The sequence below is a fragment of the Myotis myotis genome, unplaced genomic scaffold (genome assembly GCF_014108235.1).
Source record: "Myotis myotis isolate mMyoMyo1 unplaced genomic scaffold, mMyoMyo1.p scaffold_m19_p_2, whole genome shotgun sequence".
Lineage (NCBI taxonomy): Eukaryota > Metazoa > Chordata > Mammalia > Chiroptera > Vespertilionidae > Myotis > Myotis myotis.
This window is the reverse complement of record NW_023416324.1, coordinates 72805221-72828911: the sequence shown is the minus strand read 5'-3', so window position 1 is coordinate 72828911 and position 23691 is coordinate 72805221. Positions and strand designations below refer to the sequence as shown.

General features: G+C 38.9%; 1 pseudogene; it reads left to right on the top strand.

Annotated features, from left to right (window-relative positions):
* Positions 1-402: 402 nt before the first annotated feature.
* On the top strand, positions 403-22762 carry LOC118675563 (annotated as a pseudogene).
* The last annotated feature ends 929 nt before the right edge of the window (positions 22763-23691 follow it).

Sequence of the window (23691 nt, the reverse complement as noted above, 5' to 3'; positions counted from 1 at the left end):
TAAAAAATCAATAAAATATATTTAAAAAAAAAAGAAATAGTTAACACTTTTAGGCCACAAACATACTCAGCAAATACATAATCAGTCCTATTTATTGCAAGAGTCTGTGATAAATAGGAGATGAAGAAGAATGATTTCATCTAAAGGCAGACAGGTCATGTACATGAACAACTAAAATTAAAATTGCCTAAATGTTTCCTCAGAGTGACATAGATAAGATGCAATGAGAGTTTAAAGGTGGGAAGGATGCTACTACCTGGAGAAACAAATCAAGAGAAAAGTGGTATTTGGCCATAAACTTGAACAAGAGATAAAGGTATGGATTTAGGGAATTGGGAGTAAAATGACAGAAGAAAACATGTGTCAGGAAGAAAGAACCATGTGGAAAAAAGAGTTATGGAGATGAGGGTGGCACAAGCAAAGGAGAGCAACAAGAAGTTCCAGTTGGCTGGAGTGTGGGCCACAAGAGCCGTGGACAAGACTGGAAAGGTAAGCCAGCCTTTGGGCATGAGGTCCTTAAATAGCTGGAAAAGGGGTTTGAAATTGACTAGGTATTAGGGGAGTTCTGCAAGTTTTTAAGCATAGGAGTGGTAATTTGGAACTATATTTTAGAATAATTTATTGGGCAGCAAAAATTTTGGAGGTTGTAAGAAAGCTACTATCATAACCCAGGAATGAGTGTGTGTGGGTGTGGGTGGGTGGGTGGGGAATCAGGTGGGGCAATGAAGGGAGAGAAGGGAGAGTTGTGATGGGTAAGGTAGGGTAGAGTCATCATTACCCAGCAACAGATTTGAAGTAAAGAATAAGAAACAGAAAAAGGATAAAAAGAGACCCTGATGTTTTGAAACTTAGTAACTGGCCAAATGGTAGCATGTCCAAAACGAATGTGGAAAATTCTAAGAAATATTCCAGTACCAAATGAATGCCTGTACTTTAGGTATCACAAATTCTCACACCACGAGGGAGATGAAAACTTTGTTGCAAAATCCTAACCTTGCCTGACTCCAATAGTCCTCCCCACTTGCCTTGGACTACATCCCTGAAGTCAACAGCTACCAAAAAAAAAAAATGTTTTAGCCTCAATCCACATGTGCATGTGTGAGAGAGTATATGTATAACTGAAGCAAAATGTCAAGAAGAGTACTTAACCTTCCACATATAATGGATTCTGGTATTTTCTATTCTAGTCCATTTCACTTTTTAAAAATACTCATTGCAACCGCCACATTGATTCTACGGCTCACAAATAGGTTGTATCCCGGAGTATGGAAAACACTGTCCTAAGCGATAAGATTCAGCAGTTATGTTGACAGTACAGAAAAGGGAAAAAACATTTTATCAGATGTAAGGGGAAAACATATGTGGGGACAATGCATTACTATTACTCTCCAGAAGATTTTAGATTACTTTAAAAATCTAAGATACCTATAACAGCACGCTTTAAAATAATGGACTACCCTAGTAAAGAGAAGGGAAGTACATTCTGTGTCTATTTTTAAAAGATGCTCAAAATAGTGGACACCCTTCATTTGTGTACCTTATGAAAACTTAGTTCGGCATATGAAAACCCATATTTATAAACTGACAAATTGAGATGAGGGGAGATAAGCATTCGCATTTCAAAAGCAACACTCACTGTATGAAAGGATTTTTAAATATAAATAATTATCTTACTGCATTTAATTTGCTAATAAAATTAACCACTTGGCAGAACCAGCTAAAGGGAAACTAGGTTTACTGCCAATTTCCTGTCGATCAGAGGTGAAGATAAGAGCACTGTAACAGGAAAGATGTTCTAAGGAAAGATGTCTCCATTTATAAATAAAGTACCAGGATTGGGTGGGAATGTCGCAGCCAGCAGTGATGGCGTATGCCTTGTTCCTCAATGAGGCCTGACCAGGGGGGGAGATTTGCCCAGGGATAAGATGAGGGTATAGTTTGTTCGCTCACCAGCTTTTATGAGCCATAACACATCATTTTAATGAAACCGATTCCATATGTGCATGGCCCTGAAGGAAGACTGGGGAAACAGACAAGTGGACTGTCTTGTCAAAACCAACTCATAGATTACTTCATAAGGAAGAGAATAAAAGCTGACCTAAAGTGGGCGTTGCAACTCATAGTGCTGTGCTAAGAGCTTTCACACATGTGATTTTTTTTACAACAGTGAGAAGTAGTGGATAACCCGGAACATCAAGAAGTTAAATAACTTGGCCAAAAACAAATAGCTGAGAAGTGCAAAGCTGAGATTGGAAGGTAAGTTTGCTAACTTCTTTACCTTCCCTGATAAGAAATATAAGGAAAGTTGCACCCGAGCAGGTGGATTGATCTGCAGTGCGGTCCTTTATGGAGCTTTATTCTAAAAGGGAACTGGCGTCAGAGCAGATGTTTGAACATGCAGTATATGCAGCAGGGTAAGCAATCAAGACCTTCAACAATAAATCTTCCCAGATGCTTGGCTGCTGAGATTGTTTTCCCCCTTTCTTCCACCCCCTAATCTGTCTGCCTCCGTCCATCTTTTGGGTTTCATTTCTTTCCATCAGTAGCCATGGCAACACCCTAAGATAAAACACAGGCAGGAGATTCTTGCAAGTCTCTCAAAACGTGGAACCTTGCCAGCATTTTTCATCAGTCGGAGACTGTTTACCACACAAACAAAGCAACCCCCTTCTCTTTCTTTCCCGTTCACTTCCCACCCACTTAGCGGCAGCCAAGGCCATGCTTGCAGCTTAGGAGATGACTGTCTGGTACATTTATATTCATAAACTCGCAGATCAGTCTTCCAGTGTTTCAAAAAATGCCTGAGCTGGAAGCTGTTGGATTCGTCTCACCAGTCCCTGTTAAACCTTCCCTAAGAACTCGTCCTTAGCCAGAAATGAGCTTTTCTCTGAGATGTTCTGTTTATTGTTTACCTTACTCAGAAGTGCCTGATTAAATTGCAGTGCTCTCTCTCACTTCCCCTATGTACTGAATATTCAATGAAATTTTACCACGATGAGGTTCTTCTGAATTTCTCTGCTACATTGTGAATACTGAAAGATATGAGAGTGGAATCTGCAAACAGGCTTGTTTTTTGGGGGGGTATTACTTTAAAAACAGCCTTGGTTACATTCATGACTATCTGGCTTACCCAGCCAGAATACCTAATTATTGATTGCATGGCTATAAATCAGAGATTACAAAACAACCATCATCAGTCTGGAACACATTAAAGCATGGGTTTGTAGGCATGAATACAGTGTGAACGGGCACACTGTGTATGTGTTTGAGGATATGTGTAGGAACAACTGTCCTTTTTTTTTTTTTTTAGCTTTATTGATTTCAAATTCTGGAATTGTCACTGGTGATTGTTATTTAGAGTTCTTAATTTTTTTTATTGGCTTTTCCTTCAAAAGTACTAATGACTTCATAATGGACAACAATCCTTAAACACAGCTTACCTCCTGGGTTAAAGGACACACTGACCTCATGATTTCTTGACCTTGTCAATTCTCACAATTGATGTTTTATGAGTGTTTATTAAGTCAGACCCATCGAAGCTCTGCACACCACATCTCACTCATTCTTCCCACAACTTGGTGTGATGTGGTTTCTACTCCCAATTTGTGATAAAGGAAATTGAGGTTCAGAGAGAATAAATGAACTGCCTGAGGTCACAAGCGAAGTGGTAGTCAAGTGGGAGTAGGAGGCAGGCTTGTGACTACCCCATACTCCTTCCTTCCAAATTCCCGTCAGGTACTCATATCTTCAGTCACGCATCAACCTCATAAACACCTGAAATTAGTTTACTGACAATGAGCCCTCCAGAGTAGCATGTTTATCTTTGCATTTCTTCCACGGAGTTCTCTAGCCCTTTATCTCCTCTTTCTCATAGTCCATCAGCATTTTTAGCACAAAATTCTTCCCACCTCAGCCATTTCAGCCTTTGATCAGCTGCACCCTTGATGACTACAAATCTGCTTCCAGTTCCACAATTCTACCCACTGTGGCACTCATCAACCCTGAGTGAACCCTACAGCTGGAGGCCACTCACTGGAAATGAAAAAGGTCAAGAAAACATCATTGTTTGTACACAAAGCAATGCTAATCAACTCCGTGTAGTTCTCATTATTCCTTGGTGAGCCTTTAATACATCTCAATTTGATTCCCAATCACAATCCTCAAACTCAATTCCAAATATTTGGCGCTCAAACTCCTAACCATGGTCCCTCAGGTTGTTAACTCAATAATGACCTCACATTTCATTTTACTAAAGTGACTGAAGCCCTTTAATATGAAATACACAGCTTTCTCCTCTTAACTTCAATCATTTTGTCCCTCTTGCTTCTGTAGTAGGGGGAAAATGTTTTCTCTCTGAATTTATGCCATCATCTATTGCCTTTCAATAAATTAAAAGACACAAGAAGGAAATACTAGTAATCTGACAAATCCAAAGGTAGGAGATTCTACAATATAAATGATTTTGTTTTTTCAACAACTAAATGGCATGGAAGAAAAGGATTATGGGGGAGTGATTGTTAGAGATTGAAAGAGACTTAAAGAAATAACCAAATGCAATGTATTGACCTTATATTGATGTCACATTCAATAAGCCATTTTTAAAAAGACATCTGGAGACAATAAAGGACACTTAATGTGGGCTGAGATCATGAGGAATTGGTGTTAGCATTTAGGTATGATAATAGCCCTTATTAGTTTAGAGATGAATACTAAATTATTATGAGGTAAATACATATGGCATCTGGGATGTTTTAAAATACTTTGGCAAATTTTTTATCCAATGCAAGGATAAAGCAAGTTTTGGAAAATACTGACAATTGTTTGAAAATATGCATACTAACAAATTAAAAAATAACAAATCAACTGAAAATCTTTTACTCATTATTTTAAAAGCATTATCTTTCTCAAGGATCTTCAGGTCCCCTCTATTTGGTTGTTTCCCCCTGCCTCTGCCTTCAAACAAGCTGAACTCTTCCGTCCTAATCTTCTCTGAGTAGCACTGTTTCTGGAAGCTAAAATTATCTACTTTTCTCAAAACCCTGAAATTTCAAGAAAAGCGGCCAGATCACTTCTGCCTTTTTTCAATACATTCACACCATATCTCCCATCTCCTCCCGCTGGAACTTTTTCTGTTCCACTCTCATCACCAGTTTGCCAGTTCTGAAAACCTAAGTTGCTAGACCACGAACCCCTACAGAAACAGAGGTCTCCTTCTCCGTCATCACGTTCTGTAGCCACTCATCTCCTCTCTTCTAGACAGTTATGAATGCTTTATTTACATCTACTAACTCACAGAATTATCCCAACAATCCTATTAGGTAGGTATTATTGAGGCACGTTAGTAAAAAACAAGGAAAATTATCTGACACATGGAATGAGGAAACTGAGACAGATGGTTGAACAAGTGGCCAGGGAAAGGCTGCATGATTAACAGCCAGCTGACAAACCACAAGACTATCCTCCCTAACCAAAGATACCTAAGAGCAGGTGGTTTGAACCTATCCTTCCTAACCAAAGACACCTAAGAACAGGTGGCTTAAATCACCTTAGGGAGATAAATAGATAGCAACAACAAAACAAAAAAATTAGAGCCAGGCTAGTCCAAGATAGAAGTGAAACTAACCAGAGAATGACCCCTGACTCCCCTGTACACTCATTTTGGTACATCAGCATACTAAACAATGCACCTAGAGATCTAATGAATATTATAATGTAATTCTCCCCTGGGAGCTCCCCTAAAATTCCCACCTATAAGATAGAGACACAATCCTCAGGACAAAGAACTCCAGTGTGTGCTCTTCTTTGGCACATCTCAGACATGTACCTTGCTTCTTCTAATCTAAGCTCTAGACTTGCACCCAGGGAGCAATGGGCAGGGGTAGCCCATCCTAGGCTTACCCCTGATCCTGTCTTCAGGGTTCGTCCCTTTGCCTCACTGTCCCAACATTGAATAAACTTAGCTTCACTTTCACTTGGACTCATGTTTTGAAAATTTTCCCATGCAAGTCAAGAACTGGAGGTCAACTGACATGAGAAGGGTCCCAGACTGTGCATGGGCATGGCCAAGCCCCAGCGTGGAAATGTAACATGATTATTATCTCCATTTTATGAAAGGGAAAAATGAGGCCAAGAAAGATTAAATAACTTCTTCAGTCCTGTAGCTAGTAACTAGTGGGGCTGGGAATGGAGGCGATCTCCTCTTTGACTCATGCACTTAACTGTAATGCTAACTGCCTCTTACTGGAGGCTGGCTTAGGACTCCTTCTCCACAACCCTGTGTGTGTGTGTGTGATGTACAATGCCACAGGAAATAAGTACATTTTGGACTTTGAGGTTCTGTCATCATATTCTGCTTTCCCAAAAGGTGACCTTTTTGCTATGTTAATGGAGCTATCCGATATTCAGCATTGCCAATAAAATCATTAAAAAGTTCACTTTATTTTTTAAATATGTTTTTATTTATGAGAGAGAGAGAGAGAGAGAGAGAGAGAGAGAGAGAGAGAGAGAGAGAGAAACATCCATCGGCTGCCTCCTGCACACCCCCTTTTGGGGATTGAGCGAGCTCACAACCTGGGCATGTGCCCTGACCAGGAATTCAACTGGTGACTTCTTGGTGGACGCTCAACCACTGAGCACACTGACGGGGCAAGTTCACTTTATTTTTAATAAATTGGTCCAAACACGACAAGCTAAAAACCTAAATAGACAAAACAGCTTATAAACGGGCAATTACTTTATTCTCTTACATTTCCTAAAGTCAGTATAATTAATTTTGTTTAGAGATAATAGGACAAGTGAAATATTTTAGGTAATGACAATGTATCTCCTAGAGATATTATTGTTGTAAATCTTGTCATTTCAAATGTAAATAAAGCCATCTTCATTTTCCTCTGATAAATCCATTTTTCTTTTATTTTTCAGTAGCTTCCCATGAATATAAAATCCAAATTCCTTCTGCCTACATGTCTGACCTCATCCGTACCACTGGTTCCCAATGATCTCTACACTTTCTATTGACATTTCCCAGTGGGCCATGTAGCGAAGTCCCTAGGATGCTGCACAGGCTGCTTGCTTGTTTCAGTGTACACCTTTGAGCCCAAGCAGAATTATAATCTCTGGGGTCTCTCGATCTCTCCATCCATGGACTCACGGAACTCTTTCGCATGCCCTTATTTCTACTTCTCTCACTCTAGTGTGAGCATTTGTGCCCACAGTGCCGAAGCTCAGTTGAACTGGGAGATATAGAGCTGAGCTGTCAGAAGTGAAGTAGCCCATTAAAGCAACAAGCCAGAAATAAGAGTCGTCTTTAATCTCTTGCTGTGATCATATAAGTCAGAGTCTGAAATGAGAAAGCATCAACTTCCCTGTTCCACTTTCCCCCATGGAGCAGTGCAGGGGTTGAGGGTCAAGGGGAGCATCGTAGACTTGGGGATCCTCTCATTGTTTCCTGACTTTTGTTTTATGGACTCTGAGGCGGGCCAGAAGCAAGTGAAGTGGGTTAGGAGCAAATTGAGTCATAGTGGACAAAAGTGCTTTCAAAATTTCCGCTCCGTTCCAGTAAAGAGACCTCGGCAGAGGTTCCTGGGGAGGACATCTGGTAGAGACCAGGAATGAAGGTACTGCAGATAGGAATGTAAACATGTGAAAAATCCTTACTGGAGAGGGCATCTGAGTCCTTAATGGAGACTGCAGTGCCCTAGCTGTGCTCCTGGTCTGGTGTGGAAAGGACAGCTTTCCCATGAAGCCTGTCAGGTAAAGCCCTTGTAATCACCTGTGGTTACGCCTGAGAAAGCATACATTGGATTTTAACATGGAGCCAGACTCCCTCACACATGAATCTATCTGCCCTACTGAATTTTAAACTTCTTAAAGACATCAGTTATGGCTTACTTGTCTTTTTTCCCCAAACAAAGTGGATGCTCGACCACACAGAGACCTTGTTGCAAACGAATCGCTCTTTGACCTGAGCCTTTTCACTGGACTCCACTTGGAAAATCATGGGGGGTGGGATTTTCTCTGCTCTCCTTGTCTTATCTATCAAATCTTTAAGGCTCAAATTTAATATATTTTAATAATGTCATACCAACATCCACCTGAGCAAATCTGTCCAAAATATCAACCATAGCATCTTTTGCCAATTTGAAAAAAATAATATCTGGCTCAACAGGTCCAGAAATGAACACATAGAACTATGACTTGCATTGATCACGTTCATATTTTGCTGACTGCTTCATTGATCAAGTTTTGGTGCTCAAGAAAAAGATTTCAAAAGTTTATGAATCTGAATCATACTCAGAATGATAAGGTTCAGAGAGATTATTGCTTTTTAACTTTCCTTCGTTTATTATCAATGCCAGGTGGTCTCAGGAATATCTAATTTTGTTTAGCCTCGTTCTTTTTAATTTGATTATCATTGAAATTACAGATGCCGAATGATTGAAACCTGAGTATTATGCATTTAGGATAATTTCCCAAGGAATCTGCAAGGAAAGGCACGTGTTTCAATAGATGTAGAGAAATACCTGTCTTGCACCTCTTTGTAGCTTTAGAATATTCTATAGATCCTGGAATACACTGAGGACTGGATATACATTTGTCAAATTAAATTGACCTTCATTTCATCTTGAAGGTCTGATGCTAAATTATACTCAATCTTTCTTGGTTTTATTTAGGGGATCTTATTTTAGGAAGCATGATTTCTGGGTTATGAATTCCTGATTTCCCTGTATTTCTTCACATATATTATTACATTAAGGGGGTCTTAGCAAGCCATAAGAACATTTTAGATTTTGTCATCTAGTGCCATCAGTTTTGCTGTGACAAAGTTAGATATTAACTTTTGATCATAGATATTCACAGAATATTAAGCTTCAATAAAGTGAAAGTAATATCATTAGGTTTTATTAATCATTTACAATCTAGGTATTCTGAGGAGATGGTTGCTTTTTATCCCTTTGCTTATTACCTTTAAATCATAGAGTTTCTTTACTCACATCTGTTCTCTTTTTTATTTATACATTCTTCCAGGTATTAACTATCTTTTTTAAAGACTGGAAAATGAAATGAGGATGTTTTCTTATACAGAATGATGACAAATGCTTGAAAAACATGATATCCATACGAACACATGGCACACATAATAAAAAATACCATATGAGGGTCCTCAACCAAACCATGAACAACAATTAATCCCAAGTGAACTCTGAAAAAAAGGCCAGTGCACAGCTTTTAGCACTTTCATTATTGCCTGTGTCACATAGAAAAAAACAACAACACTGTTGACAGCACTTTGTGTACCTGCTAAAGACTCTAAATGGAATCAGATATAGAGGTATTTTTCTGGTAGTTAAAAGAGGTTAGTATCCAAGTACTGTGTAAAGACATTAATTAAATCCCAGTTTCAATCTGTACTGAGACACTGTGCTCTTGAAGTTGTAAATAAATAAGAACTGCTCTAAATAGATTAAGTGCATTGCACTCCAAGGAAAAATAGGAACTTCAACATGTAGATAAATGCATTATGAATTAGCTCTTTCATGAAAAAGAGAAAGGAATAAACAAAAACAAAAGTGAGGTATTTTTAAACATCACTGAGAGTCACAGATCACAGTGATAATGCTGGTGGATCTCACACAAAATATATATTTAGCCCCCACTATTTGTGTGGCATAGAAACATACAGTGCCCCAAAGCCCTATCCAGTTGATGAAAAAAACAAACACATTCAGAAAAAAAGACATTGTCACAATATTCTCAGTAGAAAATCACAAGGGACAAAAGAAGAAAAAAACAAAAGCCTAGAACTATATGTGAGTTTAGCAAAGTCGCAGGATACAAAATCAACACATAAAAATCAATTGCATTTCTATACTCCTATAACAACCATGCAGAAATCAAAATTTCAAAACACAGTATTACTTAAAATCCCTTTTAAGAACATGAAATGCTTAGGTATAAACCTAACAAAACAAGTACAGGATCTATATGGAGAGTATTACAAAATGATGATAAAATAAATCAAAGAGACCTATATAAATGGCAAGAAATAGTTTCATGGATTGGTAGAATCAATATAGTAATGATGCCAATTCTCCCTAACTGATCTACAGATTTAATGCAATTTCCATCTAAATCTCAGCAAGATATTTTGTGAACACAGATCAGCTTATTCTAGAATTTAGAGGGAAAGACACAGGCCCTAGAATAGCTGAAATAATCTTGAAAAAAGAAAAGAAAAAGAAAGTAGAAAAATCACTTTATCCAACATTAAGTCTTACTGTATAGGTATAGAAATTAAGAGAGTGTGGTATTGTCAAAGGGATAAACCCACCAGTCAATGTAATAGAATTGAGAATACAGAAATAGACACACACAATTATACTTGACTATTTTTTGGCAAAGGTGCAAAAGAAGTTCAATGGAAAAAGGATACCCTTTTCAACAAATGGTGCCAGAGTAATTGGATATCCATAGGCAAAAATGAATCTCAACCTAAACCTCAAACCTTATGCTAATATTAACTCAAAATCAATCACAGACTTAACTGTGAAACAAACAAACAAAAACCACTATAAAATGTTTAGAAAAAAACATAGGAGAAAATCTTCAGATCTGAGGTTAAGCAAAGAGTTCTTAGACTTGACACACCAACCAAATTCATAAGAGAAAAAAAAATGAAATAACTGGATTTCATCAAAATTTTAAAATATTTGTTGTATGAATGCCTTTACTAAAAGGATGAAAAGATTAATCAAAAGAATAAAAAAGCATATCTGACTAAGCACTAGTACCTACACTATATACAGAACTCTCAAAATTGGATAATAAAACATAATCCAATTAGAAAAAGGACAAAAGATATAAAAGAAATTTTCATTGAAGAAAATATAGAGATGGCAAATAAGATGAAAAATTTAACATAACCAGCTATTAAAAAATTAAAATTAAGACTGTCATGGGATATCACCATATAACTATTAGAACGGCTAAAACTGAAAATCATGATAACACCAAATGCTAGCATGATTGCAGAGAAAAATCAATCTTTCATACACTGTTGATGGGAATATAAAATTGTAAAGACATTGTGAAATACAATTTGGCCATTTCTCATAAAATAAACATGCAATTACAATGTGATCCAGCAATTTCAGTCTTAGGCATCTACTCCAAAGCAATTAAAACTTATATATTTACATAAAAACCTACACATGAATGTGATAGCAACTCACTTTATTATTGTCAGACAAAAACACGGAAACAACACAAATCTTCAATAGGTGAATGATTAAATAATTTTTGAGGGTGGCAACTGAAAGTAAATATGTGAGGTGAATAATGTGGGAACTAACTTGATTGTGGGGATTTTTACAATGTATACATATATTAAATCATCATGTTATACACCTCAAATATATTACGATTTCTCAATTATATCTCAATAAAGCTTGGAAAAATGATACATCCATACAGTAGAATATTACTCAGCAATAATTAGGAATAAACTATTGATACTTATAAAAACTTAAATAAATCTCAAGGGAATTATGCTGAATGAAAAAAAAAACCAAACTCATAAGGTTATATACAGTATGATTCAATGTATATGTTATTCTTGATATAACAATATTATAGAGATGGAGAACACATTAGTGGTTGTGTCAGAGTTTAGGGATGAGGTATTAGGGGCAGATAAGTGTGGTTATAGAGAGCAAGAGGAGAAATTCTTGAGGTGCTAGATCAGTTTTGGACCTTGACTATGGTTGTGAGTATATGAATCTACAAATGTGATAGCATTAAATACACACACACATATACAACTGCAGAATAAGATGAATGAATTATAACAATGTCAATTTCCTGGTTGTGCTTTTGTACAATAGTGATTTTAGTAAGTTGTTATCATTAGGGAAAACTACGTGAAAGTTACAAGAGGTTTCTCTGTATTATTTCTTACAACTAAACATTAATCTACGTCTACGTTTTTTAAAAAATAAAATGTTTATGTCTTTTTATAAAAACATTGTCACTTAATCCAGATAATACCTACCACAGGAATTCATAGCAGCATTGGTAAATATAGACTGGGACTGACTATAAGTCAGAATTTCCCTAAATGGGTTCATGAAGGATGGTAAGATTTGTGAAGTGGCCATTCCATTTATACAGTAAAAATAAGAAAGCAAAACTTTCCAGTTTCTGCTAGAAGGATAAGAGAAGCCAATTTTCAATAACACAACAGGCAGGTAATTGAGTGCAGGGCTCTGTGAACATTTCCAATGGCTGCTATGCAACAAGGTCAGATATCATCCTTGTCCTCTAACCCAGTTGGAATGCATAGAAGCAGAGCTTCCCCTTCTTCCAGACAGAACAGCTCAGCTTCTTCCAGAACATCTTGGAGTGAGACGGGGCTAGGCAGTCAGTATATAACAATGACCTTCTACATCATAGCCAAACTCTTTTCCTGTTCAACAGGACGTGCCATAAAGACATGGGCTGTAAGACAGAGCTCAAAGAGAACCCAGTCTGAATAGATACTTAGAAGAGAGACAACAGGATGTATCGGAGCAGAGATGTAGAAGAACAGAAAGAAAATCGGAGGGCGAAAACCTCTTTCCAGTTCTGTTTCAGGCCAGTGTTCCTATGAAGAGATACCAAACACTTCAGTGCATAGAAGACAGTCAATTTTTCTACTACCTTCCAATACCACCCATGTTCTAATCATCATCACTACCCTCAAGAATAAGTTACGCCACTATCTTTAAGCATGAGAACAGTTAAACCATATTTGAAAAATAAATGATAGTTTTGTTATAGACTTCAAAGAAGAAAATGTCTTCCCATTTCTTCTGTGAATTATTCAATCTGTTCTTGTATTTGGGAAACCTCAATTTTTAGAAGTCCCTCCTTTGGGCTCATTTAAAAACCCTTATGTTATAAAATAACTACTTTTTCATCATATTCCAACCTCAATAGAAATAAAAGAAAGTGGATTCTTCAATATGATACATTTTCATTGCTTTGAAGATTTTGAATATTATAGAACCTTATCTAGTTCTCTCTCCTCTTCCAACAGATAATGAACTTGAACTTTGACAGGTAATGGGCCCTACCTGAGGCCATATGGCTAAGACAGAGTAACTGACACAGGCCATATATAACTGACTAACTGGTTGGTGGAAGAGAAGTGATTATAACTTTGGGAGAAACCAATAATCTGTTAGAGTTCTTGATATCCAGAGAAAGGAATTCTGAAACACCTTAGTGGTGAATTTGAGATTTTAAGAAAGTTGGCAAAAGACATGAGACAGGTTGTCTAAAATGAAAGCAAGCACAGACCTCTATTTGAGGAAGTGGAGAATAGGTATGGTTATATAGATCTCTGGAGAAATAACTTTTAAAGTCTACGTGAAACAGTTGAAATGGGAAAGACTGTCAATGTTAAATGCCAATCACAAACCTATAATCACAGACCTATAATTTAAATAATGTCAGAAAATTTAAACCCTAGAGCTAAATATGACTACAAAAAAGCAATAATAATAATAATAATAATAATAATAACTATAAATAGTAAAATAAAATGGCTTTTTAAATTACTCTATGAGAAAAAAAGAATAAGGGTTTTATCTATTTCTAAAGGCAAATTATTTTATATTAATCAGAGCAGAGGAAGCAAAATCACCTCGAGTTTCATTCTGTATTCTCTGTTGAAGAATCTTACACATTACAAACACATTACAAGGGAACAGGACCTAATATTCATTCATTCCTTCACCCATCACCAAAAATTTAGGTTTATACAATATGCTAGGTACTTTGCAAGGGATACAGAAGTGACCTAATCTATACTAATAAAAGGGTAATATGCAAATGGTTGTGCACGAGTGCACGAGTGCGCGAGTAACCACTAATCAGCAGGCTGCTTGTGCAGCAGGCGCTGGTGGGCGGGGACTTGCAGTGTCAGGGACTTATGTCACGACATCACAATCCATCACCAGGAGGCCTGGGGCCTGGCGGAGGCCTCTGCAGCTCCGCCAGGGTCCACAGGCCTCTGCGCGGCCTGATGTGGGGGTGGGGCCCTGGCCAAGGCTTCTGTGCTATGCAGAAAGGCCTGAGGGGTCCCTTGGCTATGCGTGGCGAGGCCTGGGGTTCCAGTGGCTCTGCACAGCGTGGAAGCGAAACCCCCAGCTCTGGCCTACCTCTTTGGAGCAATCCATCGAGGAACCCCAGATGGGTGGGCAGGGCCTACTTCTTTGGGGGTGGATCGCGGGGCTCCTGCACTGTGACAGGGCACAGGCCAGGCTAGGGGACCACCCCCCCCCCGAGTGCACAAATTTCGTGCACTGGGCCACTAGTGAAAGATAAAATTGTGACAAGGATCTAAAGGTAAACAAAATGAGTTGGCACCTGTTTCCTCAAAAAGTTCACTGGTTTAGTGTAGGAGACATTTAGTTCCATTGTCATTTGAACAATAAAAACATAAAATAAAATAGTCACTCAAATGTAAAATTATATTTCCAAAATGTTGAGAAGTATATGGTGCTATGACAATATATGTTAGGAAGACTTGATTTAGAGACACAAAGGAATGTGTGAGTTAGTGGTTGGGAAAGGCCTCCTTGGGGAGGATGAATAAGCTGAGACCTGATGATGAGTGGACATTGAATTAGGATCAAAACATGGAGAGAAGAGTCTGCCTGGCAGAGGGAATCATGAGTGCAGAAGTCTCTTGGCAGGGAAACAAGGTGTGTGTGTTCCATCCTGAAAGAAGGCCAGTGTGGCCAGGCATGGAGATGAAGGCAGAGTGAGACGTACCTATGGAGATAGGTAGCTCCAGCCTGGACTGGGCTTTCTAAGCCATTGTTAAGATTTTATTTTCTTTTTTTTTTTTTTAACTAAATCTTTATTGTTCAGATTATTACATTTGTTCCTCTTTTTCCCCCCCATAACTCCCCTCCTCCCAGTTCCCACCCCACCCTCCGCCCTCATTCCCCACCCACTGTCCTCATCCATAGGTGCACGATTTTTGTCCAGTCTCTTCCCGCATCTCCCACACCCCTTTCCCCCCCAAGAATAGTCAGTCCATTCCCTTTCTATGTCCCTGATTCTATTATAATCACCAGTTCATTCTGTTCATCAGATTATTTATTCACTTGATTCTTAGATTCACTTGTTGATAGATGCATATTTGTTGTTCATAATTTGTATCTTTACCTTTTTCTTCTTCTTCCTCTTCTTAAAGGATACCTTTCAGCATTTCATATAATACTGGTTTGGTGGTGATGAACTCCTTTAGCTTTTCCTTATCTGTGAAGCTCTTTATCTGACCTTCAATTCTGAATTATAGCTTTGCTGGATAAAGTAATCTTGGTTGTAGGTTCTTGGTATTCATCACTTTGAATATTTCTTGCCACTCCCTTCTGGCCTGCAAAGTTTCTGTTGAGAAATCAGCTGACAGTCATATGGGTATTCCCTTGTAGGTAACTGAGTTTCTTTCTCTTGCTGCTTTTAAGATTCTCTCTTTGTCTTTTGCTCTTGGCATTTTAATTATGATGTGTCTTGGTGTGGTCCTCTTTGGATTCCTTTTGTTTGGGGTTCTCTGCCCTTCCTGGACTTGTAAGTCTATTTCTTTCACCAGGTAGGGGAAGTTTTCTGTCATTATTTCTTCAAATAGGTTTTCAATATCTTGCTCGCTCTCTTCTTCTGGCACCCCTATAATTCTGATGTTGGTACTCTTGAAGCTGTCCCAGAGGCTCCTTACACTATCCTCGCATTTTTGGATTCTTTTTTCATTCCGCCCCACCGGTTGGGTGTTTTTTGCTTCCTCGCATTTCAAATCATTGACTTGATTCTTGCGCTCCTCTGGTCTGCTGTCGGGAGTCTGTATAATATTCGTTATTTCAGTCCGTGTATGCTTAATTTCTAGTTGGTTCCCCATCAGAACATCGAGGGTCTCATTAGTTTTCTTGTAGATCTCATTAAGTTTATCGGTGGCTTCTAAACAGTTCTTGAGAGACCTTAAAAGTGTGGTTCTGAACTCTATATCTTCCATTGACAATTTTGTCCTGTTTCTTTGTCTCCGCATTTTGTTATGCTTTCTTGGTGCACCCCCTAGTGGTCTTTGTACGCAGTCTTGCAGTTAAGCCTTGATTGTTGTAGCTAATACCAGGGAGGGTTTGACCTCCAGGCCAAGTGGCTGTGAGAATCAGCTGTGTCTGCAGTGAGAGAACTTCTGTCCTCTAGGGAGGTGCTAATCTAGCCTTTGCCTGAGGCTATCCGGCAAATGCCTGTGTGCAGGGCTTGGGCGGGGCGGGTCGCACAGGATCAACAGGGTGGGCCGGAGAGAGCAGTTATGGCGGCTCTCAGTCCTGTCCTCAGGGGCTCTGCCTCTCTGAGTCCCAGCACCCGCTGCAAAGCTCGGAGAGATAGCTGCACTCGCTCTGACCGAAGCCAGACAGTCCCGCTTCTCCCGTTTGAGTCTGGGTCCCTAAAGACTGGCCCGTATCTGGAGCTCAGAGTCTGCGACTCCCTCCCGATTGAAAACGCCAACCGTGCCCTCCGCCGCCAGCCCGCTCTGCGCACTCCGCACCTCAGAATTTGACTTCAGCACTGCGCCTCCTCTGAGTGTCCGTATGCGTTTCTCTTTCCTCCTAGTTGTAGGACTTCCACTCAGCCAGCGTTCCTGTGGTTCTGGGTGATGTCCGTTCCGTCTTTTAGTTTCACTTTTGAAGTAGTTGTTCAAGGCAGCAAACTCCGGCGTTAACCTATGCTGCCATCTTGGTTCTAGCCATGGTTAAGATTTTAACTTGCATCTTGGAACAAAGGGCATTCATTGAGGAGGTGACATAATCAGATTTATATCTTAAAAAAGGCCTGGTGCCCATCAGGAGTAGACTTGGGTTATCCAATTACGAAGTTATTACATTAGCCCAGGTGAGAAATGGTAAACTTTGAACTGGTGTGAGAGAGGGTAAAGATTTGAAAAATATTTTCAGAAGGTATAATGTATTAAATTTTTTGATGGGTTGGACATGGAATAAGAATGAGGTGTCCATATGACTGTTTACTGCTGGCCCAGGTTGGAAAACTGAACAGATGGTGATGCCCTTCACCAACCTAAGAAACAGTGAAGAAGTCCATAATTGGGAGGTGGAAATCATGAGTTCAAGATAATTTGAATTATGTTTGATACATCCAAGTGAAGATGTCACATAGTCAGTTTGGGTATGTAATTCTGCTATCTAGAAGAGCAAGGTTTCAAAAGAAAGCCTTTTGCTGCTTGATTATATATATACTGAGTGGCCAGATTATTATGACCACCCCATCAGTACAATGAAGTGAATTAGTCATGAAAATAATAATAATAAAACCTTGAGGGTATTTGCTTAGGAAGTTTTCAATATTCAGTGTTTTTGGAAGTGTCAATGTAGTACTGATTATTATGAAGTTCATAATAATCTGGCCACTCAGTATATATATAAAACATAGATCTTAAGAGAAATATCTTGTATCTGTGGTTTTTAAGCTTTTAGGAATCATGCACTAAAGGATTAAGTACCAAAAGAATGAGGATTGACAAATATTTTGAAGAGAAAGAAGCTGATTCCAGCCTAGCCTAGCTAATGTGGCTCTGCAGTTGAGAATTGACATATAAACTAGAAGGTCACTGTCCCATTGCCGGTCAGGGCACATACCCAGGTTGTGGGCTAGATTCCCAGTAGGGGACATGCAGGAGGCAGCTGATCAATGATTGTCATCTGTCATCATTGATGTTTCTATCTCTCTCTCCCTTTCCTTTACTCTGTGAAATCAATAAAAATATATTTCTTGAAAAAAGAAGCTCTAAAGGACTCTAAAACAGATGAGTAATCAGATGATTATGAGATCTTCAAAAAGAAAACCACAATTACTAGATGCCAGAACAGCCTAAAGTTTAGTCAAACTTATCTATAATTTTAAAGAATTATCATTAAAATGTGGTCAACTTAGGATCTGAATTCAGCAAGGCATTTGGCAAGCACTCTCAAAGGACCCTCATGAATGATGCAAGCTAGATAATATTGTTAGGTGGATTGACAACTGGCTCCAAAAAGTAGATTTATGGTCCATCAGGAAGAAGGTAATGGGGATCTGTAGTGCTTTGCCCTCAGTCCTATCTCTCTTTTTTTTTTTAACATTATTACAACATTTACATTTTAACATTTGGCTACAGAATATGATTTTCAATAAAATGAGGAGATGATAAGGTTAAAATAAAAAAGAATGTCTTGAATCTAAATGCTCCCATGTAGGTCAATAGTTTCTCAACTCATGATAATTTTGCCCTCACCCCACCCCCTAAGACATTTGGTTATGTCTGGAGACTTTCATAGTTTTTGTAACTGGGAGACTTTTTTAGTTTTCATAAAGGGGTGAAGTGGTACTATTACATCTAGAAGTCAGAGATGCTGATAAATATCATACAATGCAGGAAGACAGCTCCCTTCCTGCCTCTACCAACCAAGAAGAATTATCCAATCCAAATGTCAATAGTGCGCTGTTGAGAAAACCCAATATAAGTGAGCAGATTAAGATGAAGGGCCAAATATAGTAAGATTTAATCAAGATCATTATAGCATCCTATATTTACTTCTTCTAAATATCAACTGCATAAACCATGGGCAAGGAAATAGTCACTTCCGTTCACTACAGTAGGAGCTGAAAGGAGTCTTGTTTGCTCCAGCTATTCATTCAAATAGTGTAAACCAATTCCCAGAGGCTGACTTACCTTCTCAAATCTTCTTGTATTTTTTGTAGAAAAAGTAGGTTGAATAGGATAGTATTTAGTGTAAGTTGAAAAATGTGCACCTCCTACCCCCAAGACATCCACATCCTAATCAATGGAATTATATTTGGAAAAAGGGTCTTTGCAGATATGTTTAAGTTAAGGATGTTGGTGTGGAAATGATCCCAAGGTTATCTGGGTGGACCCGAAGTGCCATCACAAGAATCCTAATAAGAGAGAGACAGAGGGAGACAACACACATAGATGAGAAGAGGCACTGGACCATGGAGGTAGAGATGGGAGTGATATTATCACATGTCAAAGAGTGCTAGTAGCCACTAGAAGCCAGACGAGGTGAGGAGCAGAATCTTCCCTAGAGCTTATTGAGGCAGCACAGCCAGGCCAAGGCCTTGGTTTTAATCCAAACTAAGACCAAACTTCTGGCTCCAGAACTGTGTGAGAATAAATTTCTATTGTGTTAAACCATCAAATTTATAGTACTTTGTTACAACAGCCATAGGCAATGAATACAGTTTGGTACCAGAGGTGGAATGTTGCTATAACAAATACTTGAAAATGAGGAAGTGGCTTAGGAATTGGATAATGTGTAGAGGTTGTAAAAATTTTTAGTCATATAGTAGGCTAACAAAAAAAGTCCTCCCAATAATATATCCACTTTCTAATCCCCACAATCTGTGAATATTCTTATAAGGCAATCTGTGATAAAATATTTTGAAAAGAGGTGTTATTCTGGATTATCCAGGTGGACCTATATTCAATCAAATGTATCCTTATAAGAGAGGCAGAGTTTTGGGATGGACACATACCAAAAACACAATGTGAAGATGGAGAGGAGGGAGGTAGAGCACAACCAAGCATTCTCCAGAAAAATGAGAAACATGCTATTGGAAACTGGAAGAAAGGTTATCCTTGTGTCATAGGGACATAAACTTGGCTGATTCTATCCGACAGTTGTGTGGAAAGCAGAATTTGTAAGTGATGAACTTGGATATTTAGTTGAGGAGATTTCCAAGCAAAGCATTGAAGGTGCATCCTGGTTTTTTGTTTTTGTTTTTCTTGTTGCTTATAGTAAAATTCATGAGGCAAGAGATAAATTGAGGAACTGTTATGCAAAAGGTACCAGGATTTGATGGTTTGGGAAATTCTGTTTATCTAGATTTTAAAGGATGCTAAAATTAGGAGATTCACTTTTAGGAAAGCAACCTCTGAAGGTAAGGCCAAGGGTGTGAATTAGTGACCTCTGGATAGTATTAAAGAGATTGGGTATGCAACTCATGGATCTACTAAACCATCTAGGCAGGACAGGAATAGAGATAAGATTATGGAAAAAAGATCTGTGGAGGACCTGCTTGTCTAAAGGTGTGAGCATCCTTATGACAAAAACCAACAGAGATAAGATGAAATGAAAGAAGGGTGTCAGGCTCCTAAGATTCTACAGTCAGAAAACAGGATGTTTCCTGACTGAGTAGTTGCAAATGTGTGCTATCACCCAAGCAAAAGAAAGAATTATCCAAAGGCAGAGCTAGAAGTGAGTTGAGTCAGAGGCCTGAGGCACACAGGCAAAGGGCGGAGTCGTAGTCCCAAAGGGCAGATTCTCACATCACAGTGAACTATTCTCATGCATTGAAATCTAATGGAATCTGCCTTGCTGGGTTTAGAATTATCTTGGAATGGGTGATCCTTTAATTCATGACATTTTTTTCCCCTTTAGGGATGGCAATATCTGTAACTATAATCCTATGCCTGTTCTGCCTTTGTATCTTGAAAACAGGTAACTTTCTAGTTTCACAGGTCTATAGGTGGAGGAAAACATTTGTCCAGGAGAGATCTTGAGAGGAAAAACATCCTGGATTTTCCAGGTGGTCTCTAAATGCAATCACACTTATAAAAGAGAGATGGAGAGAGTTTGGAGACAGACCTATACACATAGAGGTGAAGGCGATATGAAGATGAAGCAGAGAGAGAAGCAGCCACAAGAATGTCAATAGTCACCAGAAGCCTAAAGAGGCAAGAAATTGATTTTCTCCTCAAGCCTCTGGAGGAAGTACGGCCCTGAGGTTTCTGGCATCCAGAACTGTGAGAGAATATATCTCTCTTCTTTTAAGCCATCAAGTTTGTGTTAATTTGTTGCAGCAATGACAGGAAACTAACATAGTATTCTACACTACTAAAAATAGGAGAAGTGGTGATGTAATGACGGTGTACACATAAAGAACCTGGGTCTTCTTGTGACTGCACATTTGGAGTAATGTGGTTGTCATCAATTTAGTGTCACCTTAGACTTCTTTAGCAGAAAGCTGATGTCCTGTTTATTCAGTGTTTATTCAGCAGTATTATGCCCAGTTCTCTGTGCTACAACTTTAAAAACACATTGACATATTGAAATTTGTTTAAAGAAAAAAGACCAAGAGGAGAGAGAAATTGTGCATATGACAGAGTTAAAACAACTAAGTAATGATGGTTAGGGCTTATCTTGAAAAAACCCTGCAAGAAATATGACAGCTGTACTCAAACACACAGAACTCTGCCTTATGACAGAGGGAAGAGAGGATCTCATTCTCTTCAACTCTTCAGATCAGGACCTGGATTTAAGGAGAAGCTCCCAAGAGGCAGATTTAGGATCCATTGAGTAAAGCGTTGAATTTTGAATATACTGCATAGTGGTGCTAGGCTGTCTGTCACCTGAGGGGTTCACCAACTGAAATGGGGTGAACTTGGGACTTGTTATGTAGGGCATTCCTGCATAAAGCAGCAGATTAGATGCTATGCCCAGGGTCTACTCAAATATGATTCTGTTGCTCTACTGCCATGAGGAGGACTGGATTTGTTCATTTATTGCTTAGCCTCCTCTTTTCCAGACCAACAAAATTGTAGGTACTTTTACCTTTACTGATAGTGTTATCATCCAACATTAATGTACTCTTGACCTTTTCTGATCACTCCAAATTCTTCTTGGCTATTCCAGTTGTAGAGTCTAGTGTAGACACCCACACCGAATCTGGTGTGACCCATTGTAAGCAGAAGTAGATAATAGCCTATATTTTATTTTCCTGCTAAAGTACCTACCGACCCAAACTCACATTTGCTTTTCTACAACAGCAAACTGTTCAACCTTTTCTTCTCCTCTGAGTATTTTTGAACTTCATTTTGTAAAGCCTGCTGATCCTCCCCCTATGCATAAGGTAAACTCAGGAGGGCAGCAGCAGCAGCACCTCAGTGTGCCACCAAGTGTGGAGCAAGCAGGGCTATGTGCCACTGCTATGGGGCAACAAGAAGGCTATGAACCTCATCAAACCCATGATCTTGATCAATTTCCTTTCATCAGCCTACCAGGAGGTGGTGAATGAGATCCACTTTAAGGTCACACATGTTGAACCTTGGGAGAAGGGAAGCGGGAAGACAGGGATCAGTAGAAGTTCGAGGTGTTGGAACAGGAGGAATTGTTTCTACAGTTTTTTGCCTGTTATACAAATTATTTACTCTGAAGTTAACTCAAGCAAGGGATGGGTCTCAAAACACACAGAGACTCCATATATTAGAGAAGTTGGCCTTATGTATATAGGTACACAGTCCTCTGGGATCTATGGGATGTCTTAATCCTTCCTTGATAAGGAAGAGGATCTAGATGTGAAGTCTGGTGGAGGCTGTGTAATTGCCATTGAAGAAATATTTAGGTCTTTTCTCACAAAACTGGAGTGATTTTCTACTCTGTTTCCAAGAATTCCAGTTCTAGTTCAGAAGAATTTGGATCAGTAGATTAAACACTGGCCTAGAAAAATCAAGAAAGATGGGAAGGAAGGCACTGAGGAAATAGACAGACATTTCTATTTCTATTTGAATGCAGACTTCAAGGTCCCCAAGGAGATCACTGAGTCCCCTGAGGTCCCCAAGAAGATCAAGATGGAGAAGCCATCATCGGAGGGCGATGGATGTTGTGCTTCTGACCAAGAATTAGAAAGAGAAAAAGTACACTAGCTACTAGATTGTAAGAGAAAGGAAGTAAAGAAGGAAGGAAGGAAGGAAAAAAGGAAAAGATTCCAAGAAAGAGAAACAACACAGTAGAAGCAGAAGCAGAGAAAGGAAACATAGAAGTAGGGACACAAGGAAAGGGAGTAGACACAGGAGCAAAGACAAATCAAGTAAGTACAAAAGTGGAAGTGGGGAGAAGTCAAATACATGAAGTCACAGTGGCAGTCAAGGAAGAGCTGACAGTGTTAAAAAAAAAATAAAAAATGGGAGCACAGCCCCAGCAAAGAAAGTATAGCAGGAGCAAAGAACATTCCCACAAACCTGGTCATAGCAATAGTAGAAACCAATCTGACAAACATGATTATCGAAGGAGCCAAAGTAGAGAAACAGAGAGCCAAGAAAAATAGCATAAAAGCAAAGATGATACTGTGTGAAAATTTTTTGTGAAAGTGGATCACATTGAATCCTATAAATGTTTTATTAAATCTGCTTTTCCCCCTCCAAAAAACAAAGACAAACTTAGCAGGAATTGAACTCAGTTTTGCTTCTAACCTCTAATTAAATGCTAATCCGATTCTCCAGAAGGCCAGTGTCCTCAGCCAACATACAGTGAGTGTCCTTTCTCTTTCTCTCTCTCATGCTCTCTAACCAACTAGATAAACAAGACGGAACCCAAGGGAGAACTCTGACCTTCCTCTTTGGCTGTGACCATAAAAGAGAAAAGCAATGTGGACAACACAGAAGCAGTTATTTGAGAGATACAATATTAAACCACTGTTTTTGTTTTTGTTTTGTTTTTTTTTAATACTGTAACTGCTTCTGGATCAGCAGAGAGGTTATTATCTTTTCCCAAGCTGAAAGTGCTTTATTGATTACCATTTTCTAGGCATGACTAATTATGCCCATGGCTCCAGCCTGCCATAGAATTACCCAAG